Here is a 24,203-nt window from a genome sequence, read left to right on the forward strand (position 1 = left end):
GAAAAGCAGAGTAGGGCAAATTTTTTGTGCTTTCGTTGAGCTGGTACTCGGGTTCAGTCAGTGAGAACACGAGTCCGAGCCGAACGCCGAAACCAGCGTGAGGTGTCTACTTTACACGCAGCGCTGACCTCAAGTAAGTGACGTCAAACATTCTGAACAATGTCCTTGTTATCTAGGAGTTCTTATCAAAAGGGTACGAGCTTGCTGCTTTGTAAGAGCGAGAGCTTTCTTGGCTGCTCGCTAGGACTTGTTTTCACAGCTTTTTGATCGTGGAGCCTTACCTACGAATAAAATTTGCTTTATTTTTTTCGAACCCCATGATCCATCAGTATTTTGCTGAGTCCTTCTCGCTTGTAGGCAAATAGTACGAAAGATCTCAAAAGAGCGAATGAACTTGTCCCTAGCGCCATTTTATTCGCCGATGGATTTCGACGTGTGTAGGCAGTGAAACAAAGTAATAGTTGCACACAGAAAACAAAAAATTGGGTTGGCAAATGCTTTCTTAGCGAAATAGCAGCATATATAACCCCTAAAAAAAGAATGTTTACTTTATTGAAAACATGTTGGCTTCTTGTTGACTATCTGATGATATTGTGCTGACATATATGTGTTCATTTTCTGCAGCACGAGCAAAAATCAGCTGTTGAGTTGCTCTTAGCCATACGTTATTTTTTTCACCTAATTTCCTGCTGAGAGCTAGTGTCATAAAAAAAAACTCCTGTCGTTCTGTTTACCTCGTATTTAAAAGGTTCAGTTGACTCTCTGTAACCAGTATCAATAGAAAAGACACAGAATTTATGTGGACTTTGTATTCAACACAGTACATCTTGTCTATGCGTATGTCAAAAGTCAGAAAGTTCCTCTAAAGGCTCTGACATGCTGAGAACGGTAGGGAAGAGCTTCAGTTGTCCCCCCTCCAACGCGAGCTTCGCACCCTTAGCAACGCTTTGGCTTCTCGTGCACCTGGGCCGCGCGCGAGAAGTCAAAGAAAGCACGACGGAAGGCACGAAGCGCGTGTTGGAGGCCATGCGTTCGAAAGAGACGCCCTGCCGTTCTTATTCTCTCAGCGACTATAGTAACTTGGTAGTAGACCTTGTTAGAGTAGTAAATTAGTAAAAAAAAAAAAAGAAACAATAAAATTAATATTTTAAAGTAGAGTAACTACTGTGACCTGCCTCACCCTCAGTTGTGCTATGCAGAGAAGCTAAAACATATACTTTTTAGGAGCCGCCTTCTTAGAGGTAGTGGTTCAGCGACTGTGCCAAATAATGATTGCTTTTGCCAATGTCTTTTACTAAGATATCGAGTCCAGGAACGCCGAAACATTGTTTTGCTTCTGACAAACTCCCGAGAAGGGGATAGGATACTTGGAACCTTAAAAAAAATGGTAAGGCAGCCAGCGGCCAAATCATGACCTTTAAAATTTAGGGTGGTAATGATGTGGAGCAATCAACAGGACTGCGATTCAGGAGTTGCGAGTACTTCATGGTGTTGTTTTTTTGTGTGTGTGTTCGTTTCATCTGTGTATTTGTGGGATATGTTGCGTGTCTGAGTACTATTGGGAAAGGTTTTCTAAGTAACACCAAAATATAAAAAGCTCGATAATATTTTTTTTACGTTATACCGCGGCAGCCATTCTGGAACAGACCGAAAAGCCGTATAACCCTTCCAAAACTTTATTGAATACCTAGCTAAGATGTGAAGCTTACTTTTTTCCTGGGTGGCTGTAGCTTTTCAATTGAAAAGCTAAAATATTTTAGAGGCAACAGAAAGTGTTGACTGTCTATTGAAAAGTGAGTCAATATTCAATGGAAGGTCATCAGAAATATTAGAGGAAGTCAAACAAAAAACTGTTGACATTTTATAACCTTTGATGACTGCTTTTCAACAACTCAACAGACATACATTAGAGTTTTCGGTAAGGAAACCTTTGCGGAATATCCTCAATATAATTTCACTCTGGCTGTTAGTAAGGAGCAGGTCCATCCATATTTTTGTTTCCTGTAATAGAGGAGGCGTAAGTGTATCTGTGTTTTTAAATTTTCGTCCGCGAATAACACCTTGCAGAAGACAAACCTTCGAGCTATACTTGCCTTATAAGACGATTCTTTTCCTAACTAGATTTTGACTTTCTGAATATGGGCCAAATTAGGTTTCGCTCTCGTTCTTGCGATGACCAAATTGGGACCCCAAACGGACTTTGGCAGCGGCAGTGACGTCAGTAGTAAATAGTCGGCTAACGTCTTGCCTGAGTTACTTTCAGTTTTCCAAGTTTTGCTGAATGCTGGTGACTGCTACCGGAAAGCTGCAGGCCTTCGGTGCTGCTCTCACTACTCAACGTGGCAAGTCATCTTCACAAAACACTCACCGTCATCGACCTGTGCCACCCACCACTCATCTTTCAAAGCGTCGCCAGCTGCACCATCGTCTGCGCTAAGAAGAGCTGTTCAGAGACACGGACCAACACTTTTGCAGCGGTGTCGATAGTACACAGTCAGCTAACGTCTTACCCGTGTTACTTTAAGTTTTCTGATTTGTAAGAGTACTGATGACTGCTACAGGAAAGCTACACGCCTTCGGATCTGCTCTCGCTACTCAACGTGGAAAGTCGTCCTCATGAATTATTTACCGGCATCGCCCTGTGCCACCCACCAATCATCTTTCAAAACGTCACCAGAGACACCATCGCCTGCGCTAAACAGCTGTTCGGAGACGCGGACCATCACTTTGGGAGCGGAAGCGGCGTCAATAGTAGAAAGTCGGTTAACGTCTTGTCTGTGTTGCTTTCAGATTAGTCTTACCTTTGATTTTATATAAATGTGCATTGATTGATTGTTGTTGCTGCTGCCAAACATCACTTCATTTTGAATCGTTTCTTGCTTTGCTGTGTTTCTCGACGATGTCAGAGGAAGACGATATTGTTTATTCGAAATGTCGCGCCGAGTTTGGCAGTGGTGAAAATGTCTTGACGTGTTCAGAATGCGACTGTTTCTACCACTTGGGCGATTGTTCTGGTGTAACTGAGACAACGTATAAGTTTAAAAGGGAAGGTTACAAGAAGTCTTGGCGGTGCCCACGCTGCAAACCAGGGAAATCAAAGGGGGGCGGGTAAGGAAGAAAACCTGATCTTAATGTAGCGAGCTCACTTGCGGATATAAACCGTAAGCTGGACAGCCTGGAACCACTAAAACGACCGTTGAAAACATCGGGAAAAAAAAACACAGGGGTGTCCCACAAGTATGACGACGTCCTCAAGACCAATTTTGGCATGAGAAAAAGATCAAAGAGTTGAGAAAACGCATGGATGCTGCCGAAAAAAGCGAGCCCGGCTAAAGAAATCGAGCAACTAAAAAATGAAATCAGCGACATTGAGTGGCGATCAAGGAAACTAAATCTCCAGGTTCACGGCATTATCAAAACTGAAAAGAAGATCATGCTTGATAAGGTCAATGAGGTAGCGTCCAGATTGCAGCTTCCACTCATAACATTTAACGAGGTGGTAACTATGCACAGATACCAACGAACTCGATAAGGGGCCGCACATTATCAAGTGCTTCGCCAGACAAACCACGAAAGAGCAGTGGCTGCAAAACAGAACAAAAAGAGCTGCGTGCAACCAAGCCCGATGTCTTTATTGATGAAAATATGACTAAGAAAAACAAGGTACTTCACTGGCTGGCAAAATAGTGGGCTAAAGGGGCTAGTTTCCGGTACGTATGGCATCGCTATCGGAGTATCTTAGTGCAAAGGCAAAAATGACCCAGCGATTGTAGTAAATAACAAGGATGCCCTTTGCCGTCTTAGTAGAAAGACCGGTCGTACTTTCCTTTTTTGTTTCATAAAGAGTTTTTCTCCTCTTGGGGAACAACGTCCCATTGCTTCCTAAAGAACTATTATGCAATCTTGAGAAAGAAAGTGGTTCCAATTTTACTTGTTTACATTTTGATGCGCAGTCAGCAATAAATAAACAACTGACCTTGAACTTTTTTTATGAGTTCGGTGCTTTCTGATGTTATGTTTACCGAGACAGAGTACACAGAAAATGCTGATGTCTTTCCAGTACCATCATATGACACTTTACTCTTTCAATCTTACTTCAAAGCGCCTGCGCAGGATTGGCTCTCCTGATAAAAGAAGGCATAAACTGTGGTCTTCTGAGTGACTATAATTTTATTGCGGAAGATGTTGAAGGATTGCGTTTGCAAAAAAACCTCAGAATTATCGCTGTTGTTTGCCGCCCACCAGATTTTTACATTTCTGCATTTTCGGGTCGTTTTTGTCCTTCATAAACGAACGTCACTATACTGTCATTTGCGGTGGTGACTTCAATATAAATATGTTTTCTGACAGCACCGCCGAAAAGGGAATGGAGAAAATTCTTGACTTGAACGGATGTATAAATTATAAATACCATCACCAATCCCACAAGAATTACTCTGCATTCAACAACTCTTTAAGGAGGAGGCGGAGGAATCCCTGAGATCACTGGGCTACCCGCACGATCGCCGCCATGATCCAAGCTACCACCGGGATTCCAAACTGCCGGCTTATCCCAGTGATACCGCTTGCTTGGTGAGCAGCCCAGATTTGTGATACTGCACTCGCGCAGTTTCCAGTGTATCGTCATCGGCGTGTTATGCATTGCAGTCTCATCGGTGTTTTTTGATCTGCACTACAAGTTCGGGGAAATGACGCCACGGACGAAAGACGTGTCTGGAAGCGCTCCCTTGAAAGATGTCTGTGGATCGTGTGCCGCGCGTTTCTACGTGAAGCAACAATATCTTGTTCGTTCAGCTAGCTGTAGGCGGAAGTTTCACTGTAAGTGTCTCAATATGGGTCTTGAGGGGTACGACGTATATATGGAAACTGGGTTCAGCACTTTCAAATGCACAGGCTGCACCCGGAGACACAGCCTATCTCCGAAAGCTGCTGGTGCACATGATTCAACCATTGGTGCATCGGATTCCACCTTGAACGAAAATGTGAATGCCATAAATGGGGAGTCATTTGAAGCGCTAGAAAGCGTGCCCATTCCTGCGGGAATCGCTCGTGTCTTGCAAAGTTTGACTAGCAAGCTAGATGTTTCGACAGCGGAAGTCAAGTGCCTTCGAGCAGAAAACAAAAGCCTTCACTCGGAAGTGCTTCAGCTGCGAAAGACCGTTAACGACAAAGTTCCGTTACCTCCGCCAAGAACATCCTTCGCTGCTGTCACCGCACATTCCTCGGCTCATCCGACTATTAGGGTTCAGGCGCTTCATGCGCAACCACGACAGTCCCCGTGCGAGGACCTTGGAGCTTCTTCGAGAATCAGATTTCAGAAGCAGCAAAACCTTTTGTCATCTCGTGCAGGCACCGTGAGCGATAAAAACTAAGATCCACCGCTAAGAGAACCTGTATTACGTGCAGTGAACGAGTTAAAATCAAGAAATGAGGTAGGCGATGACGGCTTCACCCTGGTCAAGCAATCGCCGACCAGCCAAGCCATCGACGGGTAGCGCAAAGCCTGGCAAGCTAAATGCTGTGTCTCGGCCAGTGCGTCGTATGGGATTACTTGTGTCCAGACTGGACCCAAGCACGTCTGTGACTGATATCGAATCTCAGGTTGAGCCTTTTCTAGCGGGAAAAGCAATTGTTTTCTCTAAAATGAAAACTCGATTTCGTCATATGCGTCATTCCACCTAGCTTGTGACGAAGCAGCATTTTAGTCCTAAACAAACCAGACGTGTGGCCGGAAGGAAGCATCTTTCAACCAGACTGATTATAATGTCATTAAATGCAAAGGTGCAAGCCAGCGCTGGACAAGAATGACGAAAATAATCCCTGGTGAAGGGGAACGAGAGGGACAAACGGCAAACACAAATCTGCAAACACAGCTAGGTGACTTGTGCGCGACCGAAAAAATCCGCCTGGTCTGAGTATCGAACCCGAGACCTCTACATTACAGATGGAGCGCTCTGCCAACGGAGCTAACCAGGGGTTAGACGTCAGTAGAGTGAACGGGTTTTATCAGCTGCCCCCAGTGTAATACCATCAAGGGTAAAGCTAGTAATTTTAGGTTATAAATATAATTAGGTTTCCGCGCTTTCAGTTTCTAGTTTTTACATATTCCGTGTACTTTTTTCAGCGTTTATCGGAGTATATTTATGCCCAGAAATGTTTGTCGGCCTTTTGGGTGTATATAAAACAAACACCAACGGACACCGGATCAGATGACCCTTGTAGCTCTAATATTTGTGATCGCTCAAATAATCACGGAACGGATGCAATGAAAAAGATTTGGACACTTTATTTGGCAAATCTGTGCCACTGTAAAAGAAACAAGAAAAAAAGAGAAGTACACACAAGTCAAATAGGAAGCCTATGCCCAAAAAACATGAAACTTCACCTTCTGTATATCAGGATTATGTGATCTTATTATAGCACACACACACATGTACTTTCCCAGGCTCTCCTCGTTGATCCGCACTCTTTCTTTCTTTTTAATGTGACCCTGAGCTTCGAGAATGCCCTCTCAAAGCTAACACTGGTGCAAGCGAGCTGATGCAGATGCAAAGCTGCAAGCGAGCTGGACAAGAATGACGAAAATAATCCCTTGAGAAGGGGAACACGAAGGACAACGGACAAGCGGAAACCAGTCACCTAGCTCTGTTCGGAGATTTGTGTTTGTCCTTTGAATATTTTGTTCCCAGAGGTTCAATAGGACAAACACAAATCTCAAAACACAGCTAGGTGGCTGGTTTCTGTTTGTCCTTTTTCCCCCGTGTTCCCCTTCTCAAGGGATTATTTTCGTCATTCTTGTCCAGCTCGCTTTCACCTTTGCATTTAATTTAATTATAATCACAACCTAAAATTTCAAGCTTCACCCTTGTTGGTGTTAGACTGGTGGCAGCTGATAAAACCCGTTTGCTCTACTGACGTCTAACCCCTGGTTACCTCAGTTGGTAGAGCGCTATAACTCTAATAAAGAGGTCCCGGGTTCGATACCCGGACGAGGCTGATTTTTTCGGTCGCGCACCAATCACCTAGCGGTGTTTGGAGATTTGTGTTTGTCCTTTGTCCCTCTTGTTCCCCTTCTCCAGGGATTATTTTCGTCATTCTTGTCCAGTTCGCTTGCACCTTTGCATTTAATTGCATTATGGTCTTAACCTAAAATTGCAAGCTTCACCCTGGTTGGTGTTAGACTGGTGGCAGCTGATAAAACCCGTTCACTCTACTGACGTCTAACCCTTGGTTCGCTCAGGTGGCAGAGCCCTCCAGCTTTAATGGAGAGGTCCCGAGTTCGATACCCGGACCAGGCGAATTTTTTGGGGTCGCGCACCAGTCACCTATCAGTGTTTGTTGTCCAGCTCGTTGGCACCTTTGCGTTTAATTGCATTATAATCCTAACCTAAAATTGCAAGTTTCACCCTTGTTGGTGTTAAACTGGTGGTAGCTGATAAAACCCATTTGCTCTACTGACGTCTAACCCCGGGTTAGCTCAGTTGATAGAGCGCTCCACCCGTAATGGAGAGGTCCCGGGTTCGATGCCCGGATTATGTAGATTTTTTCGGTCGCGCACAAGTCACCCAGCTGTGTTGGAGATTTGTGTTTGTCCATTGTTCCTCTTGTCCAGGGGTTATTTTCGTCATTCCACCAGTCCGTTGGCAGGCTTGACAGCACACGTGTAGAAGGGACAGAAACAGCAGCCCATGAAAATGGCACCAATGCTTAGTGTTTATTATGAAAGTGTGAGGGGTCTCCGAACGAGTTTTTGTCAAACTTGGTAACAACTATGTTTGATGTTATTTGTCTCACTGAAATATGGCTATGTAATGGTATTCCCGACTCAAATTACTTCACAGCTAACTACAAAGTGTATAGTCAGGATAGGGACTACGAGAGCACAAGTCAGAACTTCGGCGTTGGCGTATGAATTGCTGCTGAGGCATCTCTCTCCGGGACACTGCCGTTTTGATCTTGGAACATATTCCAAGTGTTTATGAACAGAAATCAAAGCAAGTGATGGCTTCAGCTACCTAGTTGGAAGTTACTACTTTCCAACCCTGTTTGATCAGGTTATCTTCGTTGAGCATCTCGAGACACTTAAAAACATCGATTTCAGCAGGTACAGGGTACAGCTGTATGGCGACGTAATCTTCCAGATGGAGATTGGTCAGTTAGAGATGTTAATAGCAGCAGCCTCATAACAATAAAATAAGGCTTTATTTTTAATGGACTTTATGAACTTCTGTGGCTTGGATCAACTTCGCAGGATTGAGAATTGTGCTGGTAATGTCCTTTACCTTGTTCTGTCCAGCGTGTTGGTTGACTCTGTGACTCCTAGTTTAGCCCTCTTAGTGCAGATGTATGTTTTATACCCTCCATTAACAGTTGAGCTCTGTCTTCTTCGTAAAATGTCAGTAACCGTATCCCTACTCTACTTACTGTTACTATAAAGATGATTACCTGAATATGTAAGAATACTTCAAAAACTGCGACTGGAGCGGCCTGCTCATTATGACTGATGTCAAACTGGTGATCGAACATCTTCTTTAATGGTTAAAGACGGAATTGATCTATTTGTGCTGCAGCGCATTCCAAAACCTTCAATATATTCTGAGTGGTTGTCTAAAGAACTGAAAACGTAGATGCGGAAAAAATACCACTTTCATAGACTTTTCAAACAAACCGGCTCTTCCTTATATTATACTCAGTTCAGTAAATACAGGGCCTTAGGGAAGAAATTATATTCGAGGGACGAGCGCCCGCACCTTGACCAGGTAGAGTTTTGCTTGAACCGGCACATAAAAACCTTTTGGCGATTTGCACAAAAGCACAATCGTAATTCTAACCAAAACGTTTGTTTGCGTACAGACAACGGTGCGAGCTATGTTACATTTTGCTACTTACTTCAGTAGCTGTTACTCAACCAGCCAGGGTATTGCTCCGCCTCAAGAAGTTAAAACGAACTGCCATGACTTTTCGACTAGTAACAGAGAAGATACGACCGAAATCGAAGAAGCAATTAAGCAGTTAAAACCAAAGTTATCTAAAGCGCTGACTGTATTCAATCAGTTATTATAAAGGGCTGGAGTGACATTTTCACATTCATTCTGTTGCACATCTTTAACCTCTCTCTGAGTTCCGGTGTCTTCCCGTCACTATAGAATTAAGCGGTTGTGGTACCTATCTTAAAGATATGCGATCGCTCCGTCACAAGTAATTATCGCCCCATATTTTTATTGTCAGGGTTTCCCAAAGTTTTTGAACGGGTTGTGCATTCCCGAATTCTTTAATATTTCCGCCAAAAGTGCGTATCTTGTCAGCATGTTTCTTTTTAAAGGACGGTTGGTTGAAATCAATCTTTGCTCTTTTTTAAACTACTGTGCTCCCATTGTTTTAAACAGAGGCCAAGTTGATTGTATATATTTTGACACGTCGAAAGTTTTCGATGAAGTAAATCATGAGTTAATGTGACGCAAATTATCGTCATACGGTTGTTGTTCAAAGCTGTGTAACTGGTCCGAAAGTCACTTATCTTCTCGTCCAAACAATGTTCACATTCATAAAAGTTATTCCGACCTTTTTTTCTCAACATCTGGTGTACCTCAAGGATCTATTCTTGGCCTAATTTTGTTCTTAATCGACGTCAACGATCTAGCGGCCTGTGCAGATAGTGGTGAGTTACTGATGTTTGCTGATGACATCAAGATTTTATGAGTGTGAAGTCTCTTGTTGACTTTTTTGTTCTGCAACATGATGTCGTACGTGTTGTCCAGTGGTTTTCAGGGAATAGCTTATCACTGTATCCCCTGGAAACAAATGTATTGACTTTCTGCAGGCGCCGCAGTGTAGTACACTATGATTACATTATAGACGGAGTGAATATCCAGCGTGAACCTGTTGTAAAAGACCTTGGTGTGTATCTGGATAATGCATTCAAGTTTACTGTTCACGCGTCTTTTATTGTTGGTAGGGCGACGAGAATCTTGGGTATTATATACCGCATTAGTCAGCTATTCAAGGACCCGGCCTCCATTATTCGTTTATTTTGTGCCCTAGTTATGTCTAAGCTTGAGTTCGGTTTTGTGGCCTAGAATTCGTTATCAAAAACACAAGCAATGTCCATCGAAAGTATGCAACAGAAACTAATACGTAATGTTTCTGTTGCTACTTCTAACACCGTTTGTATTTTGACTATACTTTTCTGCTGATACCATTAACTGATACAAGAGCAGAGCGCGACATAGTTTTTCTGTACAAAATTGTAAATAGCGTATTTGACAGTGCTTCGTTTTTACTTGTACATATTCATGTCCCTCCTCGTTCCACTAGGACCCGTAGCACTTTCACCATTCACACCATATGTAAACCATCTCCTCTGTCACGGATACAATCTATGTTTATCAATATTGATAATGCCGAACTTGCTATATACAGTGACATTAAGGCGTTCAGAAACCAAGTGAAATTGCTTGTTGCCGAACTGTAAATATTGTGTGTTTGTTGCTTTCCGTTTGAAACCTGCCATTGTGTTTTTCTTTTTTTTTTTCTGTTCATATTTATATAATTTCTGCACCAAAGAGGAGACCTGCACGGTTGTTTTTGGCGCGTAAAATAAAATAAAATAAAATAAAGAAATAACAAATTTTAACGTAGATCGAGTGAAAAGAGGAGTAATTGTTGTGACCCCAGTGACCATGTTCAAATTTCTTGGCGTGCGCAAAATAACCTATGTAGGAAGATAATAAAACACCAACCCATAATTTTTCAAAAAAAAATCAATAGCCTCGATGTGTTTAGACGGGACGTGACAGCTAAAACTTGGTACACCCTGCTGTTGCAATGAACTGCCGACAATGCTTATAACACATTTCTAGAAGAATTTCTTAAATTCTTTAGATACCACTTTCCGTATAAATATAGAAAACAATCCAAAAAGATTCCGAAGTCATAAATAACCTGTGCCATGTTCAAGATGATTGTATGAGCGATGAATTATATAAAAAAATTACTAAAAACCGTCATCCGCACGATGTTCGGAACTTTTAAGTCCTGTCAAAACAACCTAAATAACAAAACAAAAGTATACGAAAACAAAATTACTATTCCTCTCTTTCATCTACATCAAATGGTCACAGAGATATTATGTAAAAGCATTTAGGTTCGTTAGTTAAGAGTGCTCCTCTATCAAACGCCATTGAAATGTTGCTGAATAAAGGTATTCCTTTAACCGGTCAAGACTTAGCAAATGTGTTTAATGACCATCTTGTAAATCTATCTGGCAGTGTTAATGGTTCTGACTCTTCCAAATATATTCAGAGGAGAACCAGGTATTCAATTTTTAGAGCCAATTATCAGTTCAGAAGTTGGTAATGTTGTAATGAAACTAAATAATAGCGCATGCTGTGGTGCTGATGGTAAACAATTTCATCGAAGTAAATATGTCATAAACATAATCGCTCCAGTTTTAACACACATATTAAATCTCTCTTTTGAAGCGTTTGTATTTCCTAGACGAATGTGAATAGCAAAAGATTTTGTTTTGTACACAAAAGGCCATAAGAATCACCTAGGTAATTATAGGCCCCTTCAATATAGCCCGTTTTTTTTAAAGCCTTAGAGTATTTCATTTATCACCGTTTAGAAAACCTTTCAAATAAATATGATCATATTACCTCTTCTCAATTCGGTTTCAGAAAGAATTCCGCACACTAGCTCGGAGCACGTGGAGCAAAAGCTAGCGCTGCAGAACCCAGGAATCCTGTGTTCAATTTCCACTCCTGTCCGTTTCAATCTGGATGATCAACGTACCGGCGTGCGGTCGTGTATCACTACTGCGTGGTGCACGTTAAAGACCCCAGGCTAGCGGTTGTGCTGCACTGGCTAAATCGCTCATCTACAGCGAGTGGCTGGTCGCAACTTTTAAATGGCTGACCACCTATACGCTGTATAAATATCCACACAACCCCAATTATTATTTTAAAAAAAAATTGTTTTACTAAAACAGCATTACGTCACCCAAGATAATTCATTTTAAAAAATTTTAAAAAAACATACTAGGGTTGTATTTAGATTTAACGAAAGCATTTAACTGCCTTTGTCATTATGTCTTATTTGAAAAACTTGAAACTGGAATTTACGGTTTTCGTGGACAGACACTACACAGTCTAAAGTTCTACTTTCAATATCGCGAACAATATATGTGAATGAATAATTACTCGTCAACAATAAAACCTGTCACGTCAGGTGTTCCACAAGGCAGTATTTTTAGACTAATTATTTTTTTACTTATACCTGAACGGCATTGTTAACGTTAATAAGAAAGCAAAATTCGTCAGCTATACAGATGATACAAGCATATTTTTTATTCCAAAACAAGCGATGGTGTAATAAATATGGCTCATCTGACTTCATTGAGGGTAAAATTTTGGCACAGTAGTAACTCTTTAAAAATGAACATTAATAAAACAAAATTGGTCTTTTGTTTTCCAAAAAACATGTCGGTTGTACTATCTAAATCACCAGGTTTGAATTCCTATCCCATGGAAGTAGTCAGTTCCTTTATAACTCTCGGTGTATTTTTAATGAAACCATGTCCTAGACTTGTTCTATAAATGATCTTATTCAAAGCTATCGCGAGTGATAAGAACCTTAAATCGCTACCGTTTTTGTTTATCGCGAATGTTAAATGGATAATTTACGATTCTCTATTTTACTCTCCCCTAACATACCGCCATCTAGTCTGGGGTTCATCAAATCTGACCAATATTGAAAGACTACTTATGTAGCAAAACAGAATATATTAAGGAACGTACGTAATATTTCCTATGACACTCACACTGCTGAACTATTTATTATATTATAATTACTTTATTATAATTTCCATACAACTTATGATAGTACAGACTATGCGTCAGTTTCAAGAAGGAAAAATTAGGGACTTACATTTGATGGAAAAAACAATTCATCTTTCGAAAAAAAAAAAAAAGGCTCGAGGTACACCTAAGCACTTCTTATGAGTTGTGAATGCGAAAGCATGCATACCGTTCCTCCGCTCCCTTATTTCGTCTGCGGCGTGCTTGCGTCGATGGACGAGCGCGCGCGCTTTCTTTGCCACGCTGACATCGGGCGTGGAGAGGCGGAGCCGCTGTCTCGCGGACACATAGCGCCATGGGGAGACTCTAATTGAAACTGACGCGCGGCGGCTTCATATCAATGCCGTTTTGCGTGGCTTTGGCGTGGTTTCAAAGCTGGGATGCCTCAGATCGCGGCTTCGGGAATTTATCTGCCGTTTGGCGAGGCTGATGACGTCGGCTCGCTCCATGGGGCCAGTTAATGCTTTCGCATTAAAAATTCATCAGCACACCCCACTCGCCGCGCGAAGAAGAGGAGGATGGTCACTCAGCGAACGAGCTATGAATTGCAAGTGCTTAAGTTTTCGCTCCCACATTTGTTAAATCACTTTTATATTACTAATGTGAATTTGTACTGTATATCGTTTTAAAGGTTTGCACTTGTACTTTTGCACGTGATTTCAACTTTTGTTTTTGTGTTGTTTACTTGATAGGCTAAAATGCGTACTCTGTGAGTTTCAATTGTTGCTTTCTGCGTGTGTATATATTTTTTGCCTATACTTCCTACACGCTCGCAGCTGGCCAATGTAGGAACCAAAGGATCAGTCAAGCTGCACATGAAAGATTTTTCCTCGGCTCCCACCAGCATGATCGACGGAAATAAATATTTATATATTACAATTAGTTTGAGCTTTTAATTACGCACGATGGCCGCGAACTCATGTACGGGAGTTTTGGTAGAATTAATAATAGGCTTATCTGCCGCCAACGTCAGAAAACAATTTGCCTATTCAGTCGGCGGTTTGTGCAGATGCAACATCTTCTAAAATCGCAAAATATGTTGTTGACTTTTTTTTCAGGATTACAAATAAATGTACTTTTATCACATTAAATGCTCTGCTTATCAATTTTACCATTCAGCCAAAACGCCGAACCCCAGCTTAGAAAAAAAGCCGTGATCAATCTTTGATAATTGGACACGAATGAAACGTCATTGTTCCACAGGCTGATTGAGCACTAGCCCCGGCCAAACGCTTGCACAACGCAAGTGCTGTGCCCTATCATTTCCCCAAGCGGGGCTCCATTTGGTGAATCGGAAAACTGAGCGGGTCCTTTTCCGTATGCTCCGTTTCGTCAAAATTCTGAGCACAGCTGATGAATAGGTGGGGACGGTATATATAAACCTGGGCTGGTGCCCACGTGTGAATGTACTAGGCGCGGTGAAAATAAACGTGGAGTTGCTAGTCAGCGCTGTCGCCTGTGTCTTTACTTTATCATTGTCTTGTCGCGCTGCTTTAAACTGAGATATAGTTGGTGGCTGAGCACATACGAAGAAAATGATGGGTGGAGCAGAGAAAGAAAGCTGCGTGGTTGCTGATCTCTATTGTCACTGACAGTTCAAGAAACGCGGGGCGCCTAATTATGTTCACGTATCTTGCCTCGTGATTTTGTCTTGGACGTTCTCAGTGGCACTGCCCTAGTCTCATCGACTGTAAAGTAATAGTAAGACACTCAAAACTTTCCCCGCCTTACGTTTTTTTTTTCTTTTTCTAATGAGATGGCAGGAAATGTAGTGTCTAGCCAAACAACTCAATATTTTTCAATCCTTGCTTCGTCTCTAACACTCCATATAGAATGTATTATTTCTTGTAACCTTGGTTTAGTGCTTTCTGTTGCTGTGAGCATTGCGTACTATCTTTGTTGTGTTGTGGAGTCATTTACTTGCTTGGCCCTCTTCCACGATAGAACCTTACGACGCAGTAAAGTACCTGAAAAAAATAAATTCAGCGTCTAGCTGGCCATATCAATGCTGCAGGTATTAAAAACCTGTACAGAGGCCTAGGATGCCTAAAATGGTTTGTCCGGGATGCAGACCCAAAGGACGACGCAGTGAGTGGAGAACAGGCCACCCAGAAAAGTGTAACTTTCCATCATAAATGGCAAATACAATCGAAGTAAAAAAAGAACTTGACAAGTCGGAGAACGTTAGAGCCGTTGAGAAATTAATGATTCAACTCCAGTATGCTATCAAATGCTCGTCATTAAACAAAAGGCAAGCTAATGATCTGCCAAGTCCCAGCATATCTGAACAAGTTCCTACTCCGAAGATATTTCCCGCTTAAAACACTAAGACGAATCGCAGCACCCAAGTCAGTGGGTCCATAGTCTTCACTCTGCTCGACCTTCAGAAGTGCTTCTTCCACCGAACCGTGTCCGAGAAGACGCAGAAATATCTGGTGTTCAGCTCACCGCGGGAAAGGTTTACCTTTTTGTTTGCTCTTTTCGGAATAGAAGCAACACCCAAGGTATTTCAACAAGAGATCACAGACCGTTTGAAGAGATCACAAACGTTTGAAAGTCCTTTCAAACGTTTCAAACACCCTTGATAACAAATTAGTATACGTCAAGGCGACAGAAAAACTGAGAAAAACACATTGAAACTGTCTTGGAAAAACTCCAACGAGCCGGTGCCAAGCTCAACCAACAGAAATGTGTCTACAACCAAACAATAGTCAGGTTCCTAGTACATGTCGTAACAGACAATCGCCTTGATTTAGGCGATGAAAAGGTTGATGTCACTGAAGACCCAAGACAAGGACAAACTGCAACGTGTCCTTGGCATGCTGCAATATTTGCCGGAGTTCATACCAGACCTGGCACAGAAAGCAGTGCCAATGAGAAATATGTTTAACAGGACACAACTTGGCTTTGGGCAGGAGAGAAGAACACCGCACTCAGTGAGTTAAAAAAGTGGACCAAAGAAGCTCCAGTACTGCGGTTTTGCGACGTAATTGGAGACTCTGTCGGTGAATAGCAACTCAAAAGCACTGCGCGCAGTACTCATGCAGGATAGAAATCCCTTGGTCTATGCATCAGCCACACCATGCTCCAGCACAGATGAACTATCAACAGACAGAAAAGGATGCCCTTGCAATAAGCTATGGCTGTAAGAGGTTGCACATTTACATATACGGGAGACCACTTATCATAGAAACAGATCATCGTCCTCTAGAGAGTATTATAAAAAAAAAACGATTGGGACTTGATCCCTTTTGACTCCTGAGACTCCTCTTCGACATACAACACTACACACCCATAACTGTATACAAGAGAAGAAAGGATCTCTACATCGCAGACCTCTAAGCTGTGACTGCGAAACAGGTAAGAGTGCAAGCATATCCCTTAGCGAAAACTAATACGTTTGAAATATACCACATTCTAATTTGAGTGTATTTGAAATACAATTCATAATTGTAAGTACACGAAAAATATACCGAAAATATAAACTTCTTTTTTTTGTTACTTAGTACTAAAATATACTTCTAAAAATCATTTTAAAATACCTCTACTTAAACTACATTTGAAGTTCCCTTCATGCGTTTTGAAATATGTAAATACTAAATTAATAGGCAGAAAATACCTTTCACATATATTTCTTGAAATATTTATTTAATTCATGCAAAATATACTCCAACCCTAAAAAAAATGGAGCAATCAAGAATACGTGCAGAATACTCTTAAAATACCCGAAAATCGTAAATACTGTTGTGTTATACTCTAAGTACCTTTTGACTCCAATACTTTGGTAGTTTCACTTAAACTACAAAAATATTTAAAAGCTCCCCTTCTGAAGTTCACTTCAAGCAGATATGGAGTACACTGAAGCGCCTAAATACATTTGATTAGTTTGGCAATTGAATTGCGCAGCATCGCACTGATAAATCAGCCCAGTTTATGTTATTGTTTCCTTTTTTCTATCAAGAACACACCTGATCAGTTCCTTGCACACCAATCACAAGCGGGGTTCGGGAACTACAACCACAACAATTGCTGATGCTGGAAAGCTTCAGCAGGTGCTGTGAACAGATACGTTTGGCGTGGTTTTGTTAGCACAATGTTAGTTCACTGAACGTGTATACTCACCATTGTACGTGATGTGAATAGTGACTTTAATACATTGACATTAACTACCATATTAAATAGTCAACTACTAAAAAGGAAAGGCAAAACAACTACTGTAAAATATTTATTTTTCGCGGGCTCAATATTTCGCGATTTAGGTCAAAGTTGGAGTTTTGGAATAATTCGCAAATTCTAATTTTCGCGACGCGCTGGGATCGCAATATAGATTTTAATGTTTTTACATTTTGCCGGAATTGTTCACGTGACCTATTTTTCGGAATTGTAGGCGATTCGCCAACTTTGCGAGAATTAGGTCCTCACGAAAATAAAGTCGTTTACAGTATTTTAAAGTGAAGAAACTGCCTTGATTCGCTTCGCCCTGAGTGGTGCTACGCAGCGAAGCAATAACATGTATTTTATGAGCCGTTTGTGTGGATATTGTTTTAGGGACTGTGCCGAATTGTTATTAGTTGTACCAATGCCTTTTAGTAGGAGATATCGTCCACGAACTTCAAAACACTGTTTCCCCTTTGACAGGCTCCCGAGGAGAAGATCGAATACTTGGACCCTTAATAAGCGCAGAGGTGGTCACCGAAAAAATAATTACCTTCAGTATGTAGGCTATATAAGGCTCTAGAGCAGTCAACGGGACTGTGAATGAGCTGTTCAGTGCGTCATGGTGTTTGTGTTTGTGTTCGTTTCTAATGCAGCTTTGTGAGATGTATTTAGTAGTGCCTTCTAATACCACAGGGACACCATTTGCTGACAAAATCGAAAATAAAAAAAAATTGTGTAACCGGTTTTTAATGCACAAATCGCATCTTGAGTGTGAAGGAATAATATTTTTGGTATATCTAAAATATTTTTTGATTCATATTTATAATGTATTTTGAATACATTACGCGCGTATTTCGAATGCGGCCAAAATAATACAGAATAAATACAAAATGAATATTCGTACTAAATATATTTCAACTTCGTTTGAAGTACGGCCTCTTTTTGCTAAGGGATGCACCGAAAAATTAGGATGGCTAGCCGTTTAGCCATGTCGGAACAAACTTCCAGAAAACTCCGAGCAACAACCCAACAAGACGAAGCACTCCAAAACGTAATGCAGGCAGTGAAGCACGGATATCCCACAACAACAAGAACGGCGAAAGCGCAGGAAATATTCTCACCTGCGCGTGACGAGCTATCGGCTTACGGAGGTCTACTGTTCCATAATGACTGCATGGTCATTTTAAATACTTGGAAATCCAGAGTTCTTAAAGCAACCCGGCTCTGAATACCTAGCGGTTAATGAGACCCTCAAACGTGCTCGACAAACAGTGTACTGGCCAGAAATGTCAAATGGTATCCGCCGTCATGTTCATATATGCAGTATCTGTGAATACTCACACAAGCGACCACCGCAGGGACCACGTATCTCGAAAGAAGTCCCGAACTTGCCCTGGGAATGAATACCCGTGGACTTATTCGATTGCAAAGGAAAACCGCACATCGTGATTGTGAATAGCTACTATGGGCACATGAACTTTGCAGAACTTGGAAACAGCACTACAGCATAAGTAATCCATGTACTGAAGCGCTGGTTTGCCACTCAGCCGTGGCATACCACGAGTTGTGGAGTCAAACAACAGGACCTGCTTCACGGCACGGGAATTTCGCACTTTCGAAGTGCGGCAGCTCCGAATGCAAACACCAAGTATGCAGCAAACAACCGTGTTGCCAGGCCAACACCACGGCAATGTGGTTCTTTTCCCATATTTAGATAGCGGCGCCCATTAACTGAGTTTCCTAAATCACAGTGAGTGCGCAGGCGAGCTGGTGAAAATTACTCATAATGTAACCCCTGAAACTGGTGCCGCAAGAATAATAAACTTCTAAGTCGGAGAACTAGACAGCAGTAAAATAACACAGAGAGACTGAGGGGAGACTTTCTGGCCATACCTATTTCCGCTACACTTCGTTCCATAAATATAGAACATGGACGCCCCCTCCTGCCGATTATAACCTCCATGCTCTATGGCGTTGGCATTGGGTTGTCATCATGTGATCGCCTGCTCGGAAAAACTTTGTGTTTCGTGCCACGACTTAAATTTAGTTGCACTCAGTGACTAGCCTGACGCACTATGCCACGCTTATCTCATAGTCCTCTCACAGCTTGGTCGGCTACGTTAGGCTTTGGCTACGTCTGTTCGGTGCCTGTGGTCTGCTTCGTCTGCCCGCTGTCATGGCTAGTTTTCAAAACAAACGGCGCACCGAAAAAAGTTTAGATGCGCAGGCGCATTCTTATCACGATGGAAGTCAACAAACGCGTGCTGGAAGAAGTGTTTTTACGGCTTTCTCAACGCCGTGCTATTCTCAACGTTCCTGCGGACGACGCCTGAAACGATCGTTTTCCAAAGTCGCGCTATGACGGAACCGCGCCCGGAACATCGTGTATAGACGATGTTCCGGGCGCGGTCCCTAGAGCGTCCACAACACGCTGACTTCGTACTGGTCAGTCAAGCGTTGGGCTCCGAATCTGATCTATTCGACGCCGATTCGGTGAACGTCGCAATGAAAATATGGGACAACCAGCCGCGTCGCCATGGCATTGCCGTGGCAACACGCCTGCTTTTCTCTTCCACTCGAAAGTTTCGGATTTTCCGCACCATAGACTCATGTGTTAAATTATGATTAATTGTCAAAAGCTCGCTTGCACATATCATTTAGGTAATTCGGTTAGTGGGCACCGCCATGTAAATATGTGGCAAACAACCGCGTTCCCCTGGCATTGCCATGGTAACATAGTTTTTTCCCCCACATGTATATGCTAGTGCCTTTTAACTGAGTTCTCTAAATCCCACGGTGCACGCAGACTGGTGATGATCATAATATAACACCTGGGACTGCGGTGCGAAAAAATGGAGAAACTTTCAGTCAAAGAAAAAGACAGCAGTAGGCAAACTCCGAGAATCCGAGGCTACACTATTTGGCCACGCCTACTTCCGCTACACTTCGTTAAAATATTCTGGCGGGCTAGTTGGTTATACATACTAAATTACAAATAGCGCTAGGACGAGGACAGACGAAGAAGTTGCGCCTGTCCTGTCAACTTCTTTGTCTGTCCTCGTCCTAGCGCTATTTGTAATTTAGCTACACTTCGCTTTATATACGGCAAATGTGAACGCCAGCTCCTGCCCACTAGAAGTTTCTTCTTGCTAGAGGAGGTGTTGGCTGCAGTCACGATATATATATATATATATATATATATATATATATATATACACATATATATATACATATATACATATGAACGAATATGTGCAGATGAATGAACCGTACTTAATCCAATGAATCAAAGAATCAAAGTTTCCAGGAACCCGCCGAAAGCCAAAAATTGGCGGTATATATATATATATATACGCAAGTGAGAGAAAGAGAAACGAACTAAACACACAAAAAAAGTGTATCGTGCTCGTGACACACGCGCGCGCGCTCTTTCCGCTCGGAGCATCTGCCCTGACTTGACGGACGCCAGTTTCAACTTTGCGCCAGAGGTCTCTCCGCTTCAAAGCCTTTAATAAACTGTTATTTTTGCATTTTAGGAATGAAACTAGCGTCAATGACGAAGCAGTGTCTAAGAAACGTGTATAGTGCAACTGCCAAGTTCTATATGATATTGCACGCTCATAAAACGACTTTAAACTCAAGCAGGTATCCCATATAAAAGCATGAAAAACCGGGCCCGTGATAGGCTGGCCTTAGCCGCATATTGGGACGTCACTTGCAGCCAAGGTGAGGAGAGGACTTTATATGGCAGCTGATATGCACGCGGTGTTCATACCTGTATATATCACACCGTGGCTGTAGTGGACCCCCGGTTTGCCGGAGCGTACCCAGGCCCATCTGTCCAGACGACCTTGCACGCCGTATAGCTATAGGCTTCAGAAAGTCGGTAGCAGGTCCCATGAAGGCGAATTTCAGCTACGGTGCGATGATGTGGCTTGTCGTAGGAGGGGCATGGGGGCGAAATCGGGAGTGTAATCGAGAATTGCGCGAAGATCCTCAAAATCGTGTTCAGAAGAAGTCGCAGAAACCACAAAGGTGCCACAATTATAGCAAATATTACGAGAGCGCGAAGCTGCGGTCGCTGTGACACACGTTACACGGTAGCGTGGATGTTCTCGGATATTTTTTTAGTGAATAATTAGCCGAATTGAGTTACACATTTAAAGATGCATATGTCAAAACACGGGATCGGGGGGTTGAAGATTTTTAAAATATCGAATAGTCTTGGAATACTGCCGAACTTCATATTTCTATTAAAGACCCTTGTTACAGTACTTAAGATTTTAATAATACATTTTTTTATTCATGAAATTGGTTACCACGATTATTCTTGCAATTAGTGTCCCCTTGGAAACATATCCTAGATAAAAGAATGAATTTCGCGTACCTCTCGTGGCTCTTCATACATTTAAATGAGTAAAGGGTAATTTTGAACGTCCCGCATTTTCATTTTACTACACGCCTGGTTGGGCTAATCGGCTCAATAAAGATTATGTGACTTTTCCTTGAGGCACCTTTACACGAATACAAAACACTAGGGGTGTGCAAATATTACTTCGAGTCTGCTAGGACTGTGACATACATAGCTTCAACACTGTAAAGAAAGCCTGCGGCTCGTGCCTTTTTCTTGTATTGCTAGAGTTAAAATATCTGCAACGCTATTTGATTTGAAGAACTATGTTCGCACACCTTTTCTAAGCCGTGTTCAGGAGTTAAACTATATATTTTCGTAAAAAACAAAAAAACAAAAAAAAAAATTTTTTTTCTTGCTGTACAAGTAGCACGCGCGCGAGAATGGCATAATGAGACAAGATCACCTTTAGCAAAGTCGCACAAACTTTAATACAAAATACAGTAATCAGTCGTGATCATTTCCAGTTACGTATATTTTTATTCATTCGTTTATAGAGTTACTCTTCTAGAAAATAAAAATACTACGTGCTTTTATATAATAAGACACCCGTAGAAACGGTTCATGAAACATCGCTCTTCGTTAAGCAGAAGTTATAAAAGACGAGCATAAAGAGATATTACTCTTTTATAATAACTAAAAATAAAAATATGAAACATCTGGGGTAATAGTTTGGCGCACGTTTATTCGCGGGCTGGATACACAGAGGACATTTTTGTGATCACAGTTAGAGTCTGTCCACCATTTTACGATCACAGGTCACATGTCCAAACGACTTGGCCTATTACTTATTCAGAGGTATGGTCATGCGAATACCGACTTCTCCGCGCGGCCTTCCCCGGAACGAGCGTCCGTTGGAGCGACCGAAACTTTGCGATCCTTCGCCGTAATCGGTGATCCTGCCCCCGTTCCTGAAGCGATGCAGGTCAACCTCGGCTCGGCCGCCGATCTTGCCGTTGAAGTTGCGACGGTTTCCACTTCCGGATCCAAAGAGTTCTATCCGACGCTGAAAATGGAACAGCAGCCTGAGGTTAGGTTCTGATGTCTTGAGGTCATTAAGGCAACTATGCTGAGAACGGCTTTGCATAATAAGTTAAAAATTATTTGTTCAACCGTATTTTTATGATGACTCGCACTTTTATTCCTCAGTTCAACGTTCTTCGATTAATTTCTTATGCCCTGCTGCAGGTTAAAAAAAACCAGGACAAACTCCTCTTCCAAAGCCCTTCGCTCTTTCCACTTTAGCCTTTTTGCTCTTTATTGCCTCATCTCCGCTGTTTTATTTGCTCAAGTGAAACGAAAAAAAAGAGCTTCGACGGAAGAGCTTGTCCTACTTTTCTTAGCCTGCAACATGGTATAAAATGTAATATATACCGCTATAGTCCGTGTCATATAAAGTTCCAGCGCTATTACCGATACAAGCCATTGAGGCCACTCTAGCTTTTCAGAAAGCGCAAGATTACGGAATTTTTCGTGTTTCTACGCATGTGCTAAAACCAACTTATCTAATAGAGCTTGAAAAACGCGTCTTGGCAAAGCGTTTTAGTCTGTGGGTTTATGTTTGTAGTGCAAGGGGCTTTTTATTCCTGCCGGACTTTAGATGAAACGGTGCGTATAGATACTTCAAGTTCTTGTGTGCCTCTTCAAATATTACCTTATATTTTTTTTAACTTGTACTACTGTTTGTATTTCCGGATACGCCCATCAGTCGGTTTCAGTGGTTGGGCTGAACTAAACAAAAATGAATTTATTAAAAAAAGTACCGGACACACGTATACGCCATGTTAAAACTTTAAACTGTATCATGTTAGGCCGCAGCTAGGCGAGCCAATAAAAAACGTAGCATTTTGATCAACATTAACTAAGATATGAACCCCTAAAATTCACATCAACTATCCTAGCGCATCAGACCAACGCGTTATTCAATAGTATAATTTCTTAACAATAGCGCTTATGTTCATTTGTTACTGGCAACGTCCAGGCTGTTGACTCCTTTGGCACAACAATCTCAAAGTCGTGCCGCTCAAATTTGTCGCACACTCATAGGGTTAACAAATCACTGCGATCTGTATTGCACAAGTCTGGTAAATGAAGAGACGGTAGAAACTATGTGACTATAATTTGTTTCACTTAAAAAGTAACTGCAAAAAAAAACGTTTTTTTTTAACTGCCTAATTGGGACAAACATGTCAAAAAACAAGTTTTCTGCGAGAAAAAAAAAACATTTTTTACAGCAATATTTATTGCGTGAGACTGATTTTAGTTTGCGGCTATTTCGCATGGTTGAAAAAACCCCGAAACTGCGGTTAAACGACACAACACTAAAAAGTCTCTAACACAGCTGAAAGTAAAACTAAAAACATCGGCGAGCATAAATACCCTGTCAGTGTCCCTTTAAGAGTTTGGTCCACTTTCTATGAGTACGTTATAATATACTAAACCAACCAAGTATATTGGATACGCCATGACCTTCCACCTTTAGTCAGGGTGTTCGTGATGCTACATATTCTCTAGTCACTAACTACTCAGGAAACAAAGAACACCGGTCTATTACAATCCCACTTCCTGCTTTGGGAGCCGTTGTTCAATGTTGTTTTTGTTTGATGTCGAAATCTCATCGGCTGTGCAGCAACAAGATTTTTTGGATTCACCGCGCTCTGCGTTTTGTTTAGGCTGCCCTTCACTGTACGTTTTGGCTGCGCTCTTATGGTGAAGCAAAGCAAAATAAACACGGTGTACACAGAAAACAAGAGCAACCGAATAGTCACTCATTGTGT

Source organism: Ixodes scapularis, unplaced genomic scaffold (genome assembly GCF_016920785.2).
Source record: "Ixodes scapularis isolate PalLabHiFi unplaced genomic scaffold, ASM1692078v2 PGA_scaffold3__209_contigs__length_174095766, whole genome shotgun sequence".
Taxonomy (NCBI): domain Eukaryota; kingdom Metazoa; phylum Arthropoda; class Arachnida; order Ixodida; family Ixodidae; genus Ixodes; species Ixodes scapularis.